Genomic DNA, 14,514 nt, shown 5'->3' on the forward strand with positions numbered 1-14,514 from the left:
TATATTATGTTGCTGATTCACAAACGCATTCACGGAATAAATTGAAATATATTTCAGTAAGGTGGCTGGCCTGCTCAGTCTACAAATAGTTTGGTACAGACAGATTCACAGAGGATATCTATAATAAACAGTTTTTTTAAAGTATAATGTAATTTTGTGACAAACTCAAATGACCTTTGTTTCCATGTATAAAATGAATGAGATTAATAGAAAAAGAGGTGAGGAAATAAGCGATAAGTTTTATTTGAATAACTCGTTAATTCTATTAATACTCTAAGAAGTGAGTTCGGGATGCAAACTATATAACAAGGCGTGATCCGACCTCCAGCTTACTCGGGCGCGTGGTAAAATCTAAAGTGAAATAGAACGTTGTTTAACCAACGAAAATTAAAATAAATACGCTCTATTTTATTAGAAATAATTGTTCTGTACTGTTTGACATGAGCATTATTTTTTTTACATTTTAATTGTGATAGATAATCATAAATATCCTATCCTAAAATTCCTTATCTTTAGGTTAACACGAAACACCATTTTCAGAGCTTTTTAGGACTCCATAGACCATTGTTTACCTACCCCACCAACAAGAACAACTACAGCAATAAAGTATTTTGCAGGCTTACTCTCCGAGTAAGCGAAACATACCATAAATAAAACACTGCGGAAAAAAACTTTTTTTTACGGAGTAACGAATTTCAGATGAGGGAAATATTTGAAATAGCAGCACGCCATTTGAGTGACTGGCGTGAAAAGTTTTTTTTTTTTGTTTTTTTTTTTTTTTCTTCTTTTTTTTTTTTATTGTTGGTTCAGATCTCTGCTGCGTTCAGAACAAGAATACATAAAAATGAATAGAACTTAAATGTAAGGGAAATTTAGTATACATTTTGGCTGAACTTCAAGAAATATGCGGTATTTATCAGGGGGTGGATAAAAGTAGGTTCTTTATTTTCGCTGTTGTTTAATATCAAATATAGGTTTTAACGTTCTTTGAAATTTAAGAGTACTCTCTCTCTCTCTCTCTCTCCTCTCTCTCTCGTCTCTCTCTCTCATCTCTCTCACTAGAATAATGAAAATGCAGATGTACAACACGAATGAATATAATTTTAAGATTCTTTTAAATGCAGTTCTCTCTCTCTCTCTCTCTCTCTCTCTCTCTCTCTCTCTCTCTCTCTCTCTCTCTAGAATAATAAAAAATGCAGTTTTAGATCAAGAATTAATATGATTTTAAGATTCTTTTAAATGCGAAGGTCCTCTCTATTCTTCTCTCTCTCTCTCTCTCTCTCTCTCTCTCTCTCTCTCTCTCTCTCTAGAAGAATGGCTGTGGATACGAGCAAGTATTTGAAAAGGAAACGATAATGACGATAATGATGATATAACAGACATTTTTCGTATTAAGAGACATCTAGATCTTACTGTCGACTTGTTTTCATTAAGACAGTTAATTAAAACCTTTAATTCATAATAAATAATAACGGTAGGAGAAACAAGTAAAAGAAAAGAAAAGGAAGGCAGGAGCAAAAAAGAAACTGAAACGGAAAAGGAGAGACAGGTGGTGGAAAAATATTGAGTAAAAAAAAATTTTTTTTTTTTTAGGTGACCCCAAAACCGTCGGTTTCTTGCCTGCCAACGGCTCTGTTAATTGGAGAAAAACATTTCCCTGGGACATGATGCTCATGCCATGTGTGTGCCCGTGTTTTTTTATATATGTATTTTTTTTATTTTTATATTTACTTGCTTTACATCCTTGACATTTAGTATTCGTACGCATGGGATGTTTTGAAAAAAATTATTATTCCATTACTTTCGTTGGTTTTTCTGTGAAATGGAAATTTTAGCAAATGTTTCGCGTTTTGATGTTTTTGTGGTAGTTAATATAGTTACACTTCCCTTACTCGTGGAGTAAGCCTACAAACTACTTTGTTTGTGTTGTTGTTGTTGTTGTTGTTCTTGCTGATATTCTTTTTACGGGATAGGAAAGCCCTATAGAAAGCCTAAAAGGTCTGAAAAATTGGTTTTGCGTTGAGATTAAGATACAGGAATTTAAGGATTCGATAAAACAACCTCATTATAACAAGATTACACCCAGGGAAACGGATGTTAATACCCTCAGGGATCAGCCCCACTCAGGGTAAAAAAAAAAGTGAGGTGAAAGAACTGCTTCTTTTTGTTGATAAATATATATTTCACTTCAAAATATTTTGATATCTTCGGTCAGCACTGTTCCTTGTAATGGATGAAGACTGCTATCCAATCTCTCTCTCTCTCTCTCTCTCTCTCTCTCTCGCTCGTCTCTCTCTCTCTCTCTCTCTCTTGGCCTGCCACCTCGGTGCCGCGAGTTCGATACTCGGCCATTCCACTGAGGGGTTAAAGATATGTATTTCTAGTGATAGAATTTCACTCTTGACGTGGTTCGAAAGTCACGTAAAGCCGTCGGTCCCGTTCCTGAATAACCACTGGTTGCAGTCAACGTAAAAACACCAAACAAAAACAGACTCTCTCTCTCTCTCTCTCTCTCTCTCTCTCTCTCTCTCTCTCTCTCTCTCTCTCTCCTCTCTCTCTCTCTCATTTCACGGAAGGTTACCCGAGATACATAGCTCCCATCAAGAGGTAATTTTGACACGAATGTCAACATGTTCATTTCCGTGAGTGAATTTGCACACTCATTACCCACGTCCTGAGGAAAGCCCATTTCATCAAGCTCTTCACACACACAAACACACACACACACACACACACACAAAAGTGACAGTTAGAGACACAAACTTCTAGGAGGCCATAAACTAAACTACCTTCCTGGTGTCTTTTTGACGTTTAGGATACCCTCTTGCCATCGGTGGTACAGTCACTCATATAAGTTCATGGATGTCCAGGTGTTTGAGAGAGAGAGAGAGAGAGAGATATTTCCATTTCATCCCTTTCTGGACGACGGTGTCTGCCATGCAAAACTGGCCAAATGTTCAAACTTCCTAACTCTGCTGTAGAAAGTTTCGGTGAGCGCGCCAGTCTTGCGTCACTATGCCGACCCGTCGTCCAGAAAGGGCTTGGATGGAATTCAGCTCTATGCCCGGAGACATGCATGAACTTATATGAGTGACTGTACGTTTATGTTAACAACATTGGAAGGCAAACTCTCGCTACTGGTATTATGAAAAAAATGTATATTTGTAGTTCTCTCTTGTCATCTCACGGTAGATTATGTCTTAACTTCAGTCTCTGATAAGTATTTATTATCACCTTCGTCAACAAAGTTGGGAAATTCTACCATTTCATCCGCCTCACTATATTTCTCCATACCTTTTTTTTTTTTTTGCTTACAGTGGGCCTTCCCTCACCTGCATTGGCTGTTATCGGCCCGTTCATGGATTTTCGGGAAAGTGCTCGTCCATTGTCTATCCTACATCTCTTGTTGAAGCCTATTGATAATTGTTCTATGAGATAATACTGTTTCTGTGTGAAAAATGGGCTTCAGAAAATGCTAATTTCCTTTAGTACTCTCTTGAAGAATATAAAGACTAACCAAATTTGTTGCATATTGGCAACTTGATATAGGTAGATTCTGTTATACTGTAGATATGAATTGCTATTTTATGCCAGTGTCTGAAAAAAATGGCACCCACGTCAGCAAAAATATATTTTTAGGAATTAGTTGTCATCTGTTCATGAGGTATGGAATCTGTTAGATAAAATCGTAACTACGAATCATTAGAAACAAATTGAATTTTATTCAATCTATTTTTTTGGCGAGTGAAAACTGGGCAGCAGGAAAAATGATATGGTACTGTCATATTTTGGGAGATCATTAAGTTTGTTTGTATGGTTTTTTTACGTTTCATGGAACCAGGGGTTACTCAGCAACGGGACCAACTGCTTTACGTGACTTCCGAGCCACGTCAAGAGTGAACTTCTATCACCAAAAATACTACACATCTCTCACTCCTCAATGGAATGCCCGAGAAAATACACAAACATGAAACCAGAAGAAATACTAACAATACAAAAAAGATATGCATATGTACAGTAAGTTCCAGAAGTGAGGCGACAATTTTCAGAATTGATCGTACTTCTTTAGAGGGGTGCCAGTTAGTATATTTTATTCCAATTATTTTCATCCTCTTTATCTGTAATACGTATTAGTGATTAACTGTAGAAGCACAGAAAGTATTTCCCCCGTGAATGATCAATGTTAGTTCAATAATTGTTTATTAAAAGAAAAATAAAAAGAATTTCCCCATAGAAACATCTGCGGCTCTCAATGTGTGATATCAAGCGTTCACCATAGAGTGGCAGCAGGAATCGAGTGCATAAGCATTGGCCTAATATGATTTGTAAATCAACTTTCTACTTTTATAGCGTTATATCGAAAGTTATTATGATTACTTTTGATAAAGCACAAAGAGGATTAGCATCTGTTTAGATGAAATATAAATAGCACGCAAGTTGATGTGAAAAAAAAAAATGAAATCCAAGTTATATGCGCGTTTAGCATTGGCTACATAGTTGGGCCTATTCAGAATCAAGGAAATATATTTTCCAGCTTGTTAGTTAATAATTTTATCGAATTCCTCAATTGTGCAAATTTTTGCATGTAGAATTGCGTTCAGGTTCGCATCAACCAAGTATTTTCGTAGGTTTCCACGTTTTTTTTCAGTGCATAAATGAGACTATTCTTGTCCATACGATCCGGAGTGTGAATATGCTTGGCGAGCATTATTTTAATTCGAGGATCTCCTGTTTATGCTCCTCTCTCTCTCTCTCTCTCTCTCTCTCTCTCTCTCTCTCTCTCTCTCTCTCTCGTCTCTCTCTCTCTCTCTCTCTCTCTTCTTTCTCTCTCTCTCTCTCTCTCTCTCAGGACCTTTTTATCTAGTCAGGAATAACCAGAGTCCTGTTTTAAGAATCGAGCATTATGCCTATTGGTCATGCTCGATTGCTTCTTTATACACACACACACACACACACACACACACACACACACACACACACACACACCACACATATATATATATATATATATATATATATATATATATATATAGATATATACTAAAAAAAAATCTTACATTTCTGTTATACAATAATGCTTGACTGGATCGAACTGATTACTGGTTGCCCGTGGAAATATGAATTTGGGTGATATCACTCCTTCATGATACGCCCACTTACGCAATTCACGTCTTAAAATTTCACGGTTGAAATATGATTATGAAGATTTGGGTTTGGGAAAGGTTGAAGTGAAAAAGGTGGAGTTAGGATTGGGGGTATAGGGAGAGGTGGGAGGGGAGGGGTGGGGGGTGGGGGGGATGTCGTCTCCCTACTTAACCAGGTGGTGATTTTACGGGTGTTCTTGTTGCTTGCGACCGTTTTCCTTATTTTTTATATAGCGAGTCTGTTTCCCAGGTGCAAGGACAGGTCCTAGTGTGGTCCTAATGGTTCTATCTTTGCCTAAATAAAGACAGCGGCCCTGCAATGTAAGCCTTCCTATGCCCGGAACTAGGTCTAGTCACTTGAAGGCAGCAGCAGCAGTTAGAGCCTTTGACGAAGGTGGTGTTTTATGCTCGGTCCTAGAAGCTAAAATCAGAACTACCAACCAAACCTTACTTCTCTGCTGAATCTAGGTGCATTCATGGCAGATTATGTTTAATGTTGCGGAGATTTTTCCCTTTATATTCTAGTGATACTTGCTTGGTTTTATGCATCTTCGCTAAAATAATATAATGCAATATATATTAAATATTTGTTTCCACATTACTCGAAATATTCATTGGTATGTTGGTAATCCTGTGTTTAAACGAAAATTTCAAAGTGTTTCGCTTCTATAGTTTTGAGTAATTACTCTACTTGAAATAATTACTATTACCGTAATTTTTCTTATGATTGTTTATAAATATCATAGATTTAATATTTGTGCATCATATGTTAGCTTTATTTTGCTTGAATAGAGCTTTCACTGTAGAAAAAAAAAAAAAACAAAAAAAAAAAAAAAAAATTTCAGCTACGTGGTGTAGATGCCAGTTGGTGATTTCGAACGAAATTCTCTGAATTTGTCGCTTCACTTCTGGAACTTACTGTACAGAAATATGCTTTGCGGAATATCTCTGTAAGTTTCGGATGATACACAAATATGAAAGCAGAGGAAATACTTTCGAAAACTTAGCCAATAATAAACGTTTAGAGATTAATATGATGAACTTTATTAGGAAAGTTGGGAGGTTGAAAATAATGCCATTGAAAGAGGAGCAAAACTGGAAAGTCCAGAGCCCTGGGAAAGGATTTGCTGGTCCGCCGGTCTAATACGCACACACATACGTACACACGCACATTTATGTATAAACTCTATACCAACTTTTTGCCGTTTGTTACAGCGGAAGACTAAAATTTTTCTGTCTCTTACCAGTAAGTGAAGGTGAGTGGCGCAGTGTATTATGGGAGTCGATGTGTCTGGTGAATTATATGAGTAGGAGTAGGAAGCTTATAGTTATTTATTCATTTATTTATTTGATTTATTGATTATTATTTTTTTGGTGTCCCTTTAGCAAGTACACCACGAGCGAAATTCACTGACACTGCAATTTTACATTTTCATTTTTTATAATTTTGAAAACGCAGCAAGAAACTTAAATACAACTCAAGTTCGCCTCTTTTGATGTTACTTCCTTACGGATAAATATAATGTGGAATTCCTCGGAAGTCAAAAAAAATACCCCTCAGTACGAAACGGGGTTACTTACGACATAAAACAGAATTCCTCCTTTTACTCCGAGCGAGAATGGAGGCAGCCCGACTCCGAGGTACACAGCCTGTTGACACAGGAGCCATCTAAAGCATGGGACTTCTTTTCGTTTCTCTCTCTCTCTCTCTCTCTCTCTCTCTCTCTCTCTCTCCTCTCTCCTCTCTTTCTTTATAAGTATTCTTTTGGCAGCCTGTGTGTGTATAGATATATATATATATATATATATATATATATATATATATATATATATATATATATGTGTGTGTGTGTGTGTGTGTGTGTGTGTGTGTGTGTTTAGATATTTGTCGTATAAAACTAATCTTAAAATTAAAATTAATTATTTACTCATTTTTCTAGTTTCCTTTTTTAATTCATTACGGCGTCAAAAACCTACTATAAGTGCCGTGACATCAGGTGTACCGTGTAATCAGGTCAGTCCTAAAATCGCCTTTTCGTCCAATATAATCTACCAAATCCACGGCAGACGAACGAGGTTGCTCTGGTTTCTGCGTGTGAATAATAGTGTGCTTCTCTCTCTCTTTCTCTCTGTCTCTCTGTCTCTCTGTCTCTCTCTCCTGAATGATATACATACATACATACATATATATGACTGGTAAAAATGTTCTGTAACAACAGAATTCCATCTAATAAAAGGAGCCCATAAAAACACCAAAATGTAGAGAGAAAAGTACTATATTTCAGAGACTGCTGTCTCTCTCTTCAGGTATATGAATGAGGAAAGTTTACAGAAAAGGTGGTATTTATACCAAGAGATTCGTCCACAAGTAAGCCAATTTAGGTCAACACCCCCGCTGATAATCTTCCTTTAATCTTCTTAAGCGTTGTTGAGTGAACACTGCGCCGACGATGTCCGATGTCCAATTCCCTTTTGAGATGTTCATTACCTGCTTCTCTTTTATTAAGGCCGATTCCATCATTTGACTCTTGTACCGGCAGTTGCTGCTATAATTACACGTGACATATTCCAGTTTATTCTATGGTTATGTTCTATTTATATGGTTGAAAATAGCCGAGGTCTGTTGTCCATACCTAACTGACCGTTTGTGTTGTATTAATCTCTGGGGAAGTGATTTACCTGTAAATCCGATGTAAGATTGGTCACAGTCCTGGCATGGGATCTCATATACCCCAGAGGCTTTGGGCGATGTCTTTTGTTGGACGTAATCAGGATTTGGCTAAGGTATTTGGGTAGGTAAATGCAAAAGGGTTGGATTTCCCGAGGGTGTGAGTTATTCTCTTAATCGTCTCCAGGTGGGGAATTTTTATTTTATTGTTGGGTGTGTCTCTGGTCTTGTCTTTAGGGGGTCGGTAGAAAATTACGTTTGCTTTTTGAATTGCTTTCTCAATTATATGGTCAGGATACTTTAAAGATGAAAGTTGCTTGCGAATTAGTTCAAACTCTTTTTCCAGGAAATCTGGGGAACAAATTCGTAAGGCTCTTAAGAATAGGTTTCTAGCTATATCTATCTTGATAGTATTGTCATGAGAGCTAAAGTAGTGAATATATGAAAGTGAGAACGTTGGTTTTCTGTATATGGTAAATTTGTATTCTGTCGTGTCTCTGATTATTAAAACATCAAGAAAAGGAATTTTTGTTGTCTGTTTCCCATTCAACTTTAAATTTGATGCTGGGCACTAATGCGTTTAATTTTGAGAGGAATTCATTAAAATTACCCCACTTATTATACCCAAAATGTTAGTATGTCATCCACGTATCTCATCCACAGCATGTTTTTGGGTTTTATTGCATTTATTACTGTAGTTTCAAAGTATTCCCTGTACAGATTGGCTAAAATAGGACTTAAAGGACTACCATACTACACCCGAATTTTTGCTTGTAGAATGATTCCCCGAATGAAAATACGTTATTAGATGCACATAATTCAATAACTTTATTATTTTGTCAAGTGCTAAAGGGAAATGATCTGAATAGGGGATAATTTTTTCCCTTAAAAACTGAAGAAACGTCCTGTACTGGTACTTTTGTGAATAGGGAGTCTACGTCAAGGCTTAAAAGTTTTATGTTGTGAAGTGGTATATGTGCTTCTCTGAATTTGTGACAAGTCTTCCGAATGTTTGATGTGACTGGGAGAAAAAGTGCCTAAAAAAGGAGAAAGGAGGCCAGCTAACCATTTAGAAATTTTGTAATTGAAAGCTCCGGCGCATGAAACGATGGGTCTGAATGGAAGATTGTCTTTGTGAGTTTTGGGAAGACCATAAAAGTAGGGTAATTTAGGATTAATTACTTTAAATTTCTCTAATAGTTCAATACTCTTTTTGTCTTGGCCAATTAATCTTACTTTCCGAAAAAATTCTGTGGGAACGTTCTGGAGGGGATTTTTCGTCAGTTTTTCGTAAGTATTTGTGTCGCTAAGGAGCTGGTTGATTTTGTAATAATGGACAAAGACTTCTACCTCGACAAAATCAACCAGAATTTGAACTAATTCGCAAGCAACTTTCATCTTTAAGTATCCTGACCATATAATTGAGAAAGCAATTCAAAAGCAAACGTAATTTTCTACCGACCCCCTAAAGACAAGACCAGAGACACACCCAACAATAAAATAAAAATTCCCCACCTGGAGACGATTAAGAGAGTAACTCACACCCTTGGGAAATCCAACCCCTTTTGATTTACCTACCCAAATACCTTAGCCAAATCCCTGATTAACGTCCAACAAAAGACATCGCCCAAAGACTCTGGGGTATATGAGATCCCCATGCCAGGACTGTGACCAATCTTACATCGGATTTACAGGTAAATCACTTCCCCAGAGATTAATACAACACAAACGGTCAGTAGGTATGGACAACAGAACTCGGCTATTTTCAACCATATAAATGAACATAACCATAGAATAAACTGGAATATGTCACGTGTAATTTATAGCAGCAACTGCCGGTACAAGAGTCAAATGATGGAATCGGCCTTAATAAAAGAGAAGCAGGTAATGAACATCTCAAAAGGGAATTGGACATCGGACATCGTCGACGCAGTGTTCATTCAACCAACGCTTAAGAAGATTAAAGGAAGATTATCAGCGGGGTGACCTAAATTGGCTTACTTGTGGACGAATCTCTTGGTATAAAATACCACCTTTTCTGTAAACTTTTCTCATTCACTATACCTGAAAGAGAGACAGCAGTCTCTGAAATATAGTACTTTTCTCTCTACATTTTGGTGTTTTTATGGGCTCCTTTTATTAGATACATATATATATATATATATATATATATATATATATATATCTATATATATATATACATATATATATATATATATATATATATATATATATATATATATATATATATATATATATATATATATATATATATATGACCGTTTATTATTGCTACGCTCACTGGATTTGAACAACTTTCGCTAATGAGAAGTGTGAGGGCTTCCTCAGATTCTGACTTTAGTGAAATGGGTAGCATTAATGATTCACTGTGTGGGAAATGTTTGTATCGTGTACACATAATGTGTTAAAACGAATATACGTCCAGTTAATCATATGTGCACCGACAAGCATACAATATATATATATATATATATAGAGAGAGAGAGAGAGAGAGAGAGAGAGAGAGAGAGAGAGAGAGAGAGAGAAGCCATATATATGAAGCATACAATATATGTATATATATATCTATATGTATGTATGTTATATATATATATATATATATATAGATATATATATATATATATATATATATATATATATATATATATATATATAATATATACAAAGAGAGAGAGCGAGAGAGAGAGAGAGAGAGAGAGAGAGAGAGAGAGAGAGAGAAAAAAGCCATATATATGTATGCTGAGAGACACATCCCCTCGCAGGTACTGAGGTTTAGGTCCAATAATTGACTTGTTCTGTGGGAGATCTTCCGGCGATAAGCGAATGTGATTAAATAAGGCCTTTGAGACACGCTGCCGAGGAGGGTCGAGCATTATCGAGCTCTGTCTCCTTCGGGGATGTGATTATACATATATAAGGAAGAATAGGGTTAGGGTTAGTATATATATATATATATATATATATATATATATATATATATATATATATATATATATACTAACACAATACTTCCGCATCAAATAACTGCTGCTATTATTAGTAGTAGCTTAATATATATATATATATATATTATATATATATATATATATATATATATATATATATATATATATATATATATATATATATATCCCATAACATTTCACATGTATATTTGTCTGTGTGACCAAACGAATACTTCTACTTAATCCCCCTGTTTCGACCTGTCAGAGGTCAGAAGCTACAATGCCGGCTCGCACTATCCCTTGACCTGTGTGGAATGGTAAATGAATTAGTAAGCTGCTGAATCCGAATCTTTATACGTACCTCGCCTCACAATATATTCACGTCATTAACGGAATGAACGGAGGAACCTGGCGAAAATTGAGGTAAGCCTAATGACGGTACAGAAGCATATATACCCACGCAGTCATAAATGACCTTAGACCTAATTCCACGTTCACTGATTCCATATTTCCATGGAATTTTCAGGACATTCACAGGTCAGCTTGTAAAACGCTGCTCTGGCCAAAGTGGCCTTGGAATCGTCAGTCCTTCCTTTGGAATTTTCAGGAACATTGACAGTTTCAGTGTGGCAAAGCATTCTCTGCCAAGTGCCATGGAATCGTCAGTTCCATTCCTTGGAATTTTCAAGGAACATTGACAGTTTCAGTGTGCAAAGCATTACTCTGCCAAGTACCATGAATCGTCAGTTCCAGTCCTGAATTTTGAGAACATTGATGACAGGTCAGTATGCAAAGCATTACTCTCCCAAGTGCCATGGAATCGTTAGTCCCCATTCCTTGGAATTTTCAGGAACATTGGCAGGTCAATATGCAAAACATTACTCTGCCAAATGCCATGGAATCGTCAGTTCCATTCCTTGGAATTTTCAGGAACATTGGCAGGTCAATATGCAAAGCATTACTCTGCCAAGTACCATGGAATCGTCAGTTCCAGTCCTGGAAATTTTGAGGAACATTGATGACAGGTCCAGTATGCAAAACATTACTTTGCCAAGTGCCATGGAATTGTCAGTTCCATTCCTTGGGATTTTCAGGAATATTGACAGGTCAGTTTATCAAAACGCTGCTCTGCCAATTGCCATGGAATCGTCAGTTTCCATTCCTTGGAATTTTCAGGAACACTGACAGGTCAGTATGCACAGCATTACTCTGTCAGGGCCACATAATCGTCAGTTCCTTAGTGCACCTTTATTGTAAAATGGAGCTTATTCTGTTTATCAATAAATGATGCATTAGCAAGTCTCATTTTCTCCTACATTAGCACCCACACCCATCTGTACACGCGAGCATAAAATATTCAAGAGGCAATACTGCAAGCAAGCAGATGGAAAAAAGCAGGCAAAGGAAAAACAAACGAAACATTCTGTCGCTCATGGGAATAAACAGCACATTATAACAGACTGTTTTTCATTCGTTTTGTAGAAGTTAAACAACAAACGAAACCAGTCGAGCTACGCGACATAATCCGATCATGAGGGATGAATTGATCAATGCGACTGAATTGCATCCACTGGCAGCGGTGAGGCCACAGCATTCCCAACGAGAAAAAGCCATCACGTAAATTACAATATTTTCTATGCTCGCGTTGTTTTCAGTGTAGACTGAATTATCATTACGTTCACGACAGGAAAATGATCAAACGAAGCAGTTTCACGTCATTTTAAAAGGTGATATAAACGAAAATAATATATTAAGGTAACCCCGTCTATGAAATGAATCACATTTAGGCTTACTCGGGGAGTAAACCTACAAACTACTTTGTTGTTGTTGTTGTTGTTTTTGTCGTGGGGGTAGTAAGGGCCTAAAAAAGGTCTGAAAAGGTGCTTCGCGTCGAGTTAAAGATACATGAATTTTAGAATAGGGTATTTATGTTTTATTTATTAGAATGAAAATGTAAAAAAAAATTATAAATGTGAATGTTGAACAGTACAGACCAATTATTTCTGGTAAAATATATCGCATTTATTTTAATTTTTTGTTTGGTCTACAACGCGCTATTTGACCGCAGATTTTAGCATACGTCCCCAGTAAGCTGGAGGTCGGATCATGCCTTGTTGTATGAAGAAAAAGCTCTTTATTCGAGTCCTTTGAGATAATGTCTCAAACTTACGTATGAAGTACACGGGATATTACATTTTTTTCTAGTAGAAAAGTTTTCATTCTGTTTTATTGATAACCATTATGAGCTTTCTTCACTGATACTACTTTAAAAATCTACTATAGTAGATTCACATCACCGTGGCATCTGATGTCTAGGCCAGTCCCTTGCGACGCTCCTGATTGGCTGTTGATAAGCCAATCACAGCGCTGGAAACTCTGTCGCTCTCAAGAGTTCACATAGGCAGATGTATGTTCCCAGCCCTGTGATTGGCTTATCGACAGCCAATCAGGAGCGTCGTAAGGGACTGGCCGATATGTATCTACTATAGTACTCACTATTTCGAAACATGAGGTGTGTGTGCTGTACACTTATTGGTGGCAGGATTAAATATTCATATAAATATAAGAGAGAAACATTTTATTACAAATACCCCTATAGTCAACTGAGTTTGTACACATGATTGCTACGCAAAATTATAGGCTGGAATTCATTATTTAGAAGTCATAACATATCTCATTACTAATGTAAAACAAATGAATAATGAAGCTGATGTCATAATTCAACAAGTGAAAAATACGCCGTAGTTTCATTGGCGCAACCGAGTTTTCTATACAACATATAAATGATGCAAGAAACTCTCAGCAGCGGCCCACGAAGCTTTCAGCCACTGCCCGGTTGGTGGACTGTGTGTACGCATGATCATGGCTAAATTTAACCTTGAATAAATAAAAATTACTGAGGTTAGAGGGCTGCAATTTGGTATGGCTTGATGATTGGAGGGTGGATAGTCAACATACCAATTTGCAGCCCTCTAGCCTCAGATGTTTATAAGATTTGAGGGCGGATAGAAAAAAAGCGAGGACGGAATGTCGATACTTTTATTTTACAGAAAACTAAAAACCGTTAAATGATTGCGTATGGATCGCAATCAGGAATTTATATAGGTCGGCATTATGTGAAAGTGACCCAGAAATGAAGAATCATTGGTTAATAAGATTGTCCCAATTTAGTAAGAACTGTTTTATTTATTTATTTTATTTTAAAGGGCGTTTTTCCAACGTTAATTAAGTACACACTAACGATTGTTTGCGCATGATTTGTTTACCTTGTCGATGCTTGAGCGGTGCGTTTGAGCCCTGACCTTAATAATTCTTCATGCAATCGGTTCACTGAGGCATTGCAGGCGATCACGTTGGTTTACTTTTAATCAGGTCAAAACTACATTCATTTGATAATGAATATTGCAAAACAGTGGCCCATTTGCAGTAAAATAAAATACATGAAAGTACACACAATGACATAATGAAAAGACTTCACATTGATTTCTTATATTTTTTTTTTTGCTTACTCGGTGGGTAAGCCTACAAACTACGTTGTTGTTGTTGTTGTTATTGTTGTTGTTCTAGTTGGGGGGTAGGAAAGCCCTATGGCAAAGCCTAAATAGGTCTGAAAAAGGTGTTTCATGTTGAGTTAAAAATGCAGGATTTTTAGGACAGGATATTTATGATTTATTCATTAGAATGAAAATAAAAATAAAAAAAAATTATTAACGTGTATGTTAAACAGTACAGAAAA

Source organism: Macrobrachium nipponense, chromosome 10 (genome assembly GCF_015104395.2).
Source record: "Macrobrachium nipponense isolate FS-2020 chromosome 10, ASM1510439v2, whole genome shotgun sequence".
Classification (NCBI taxonomy): Eukaryota; Metazoa; Arthropoda; class Malacostraca; order Decapoda; family Palaemonidae; genus Macrobrachium; species Macrobrachium nipponense.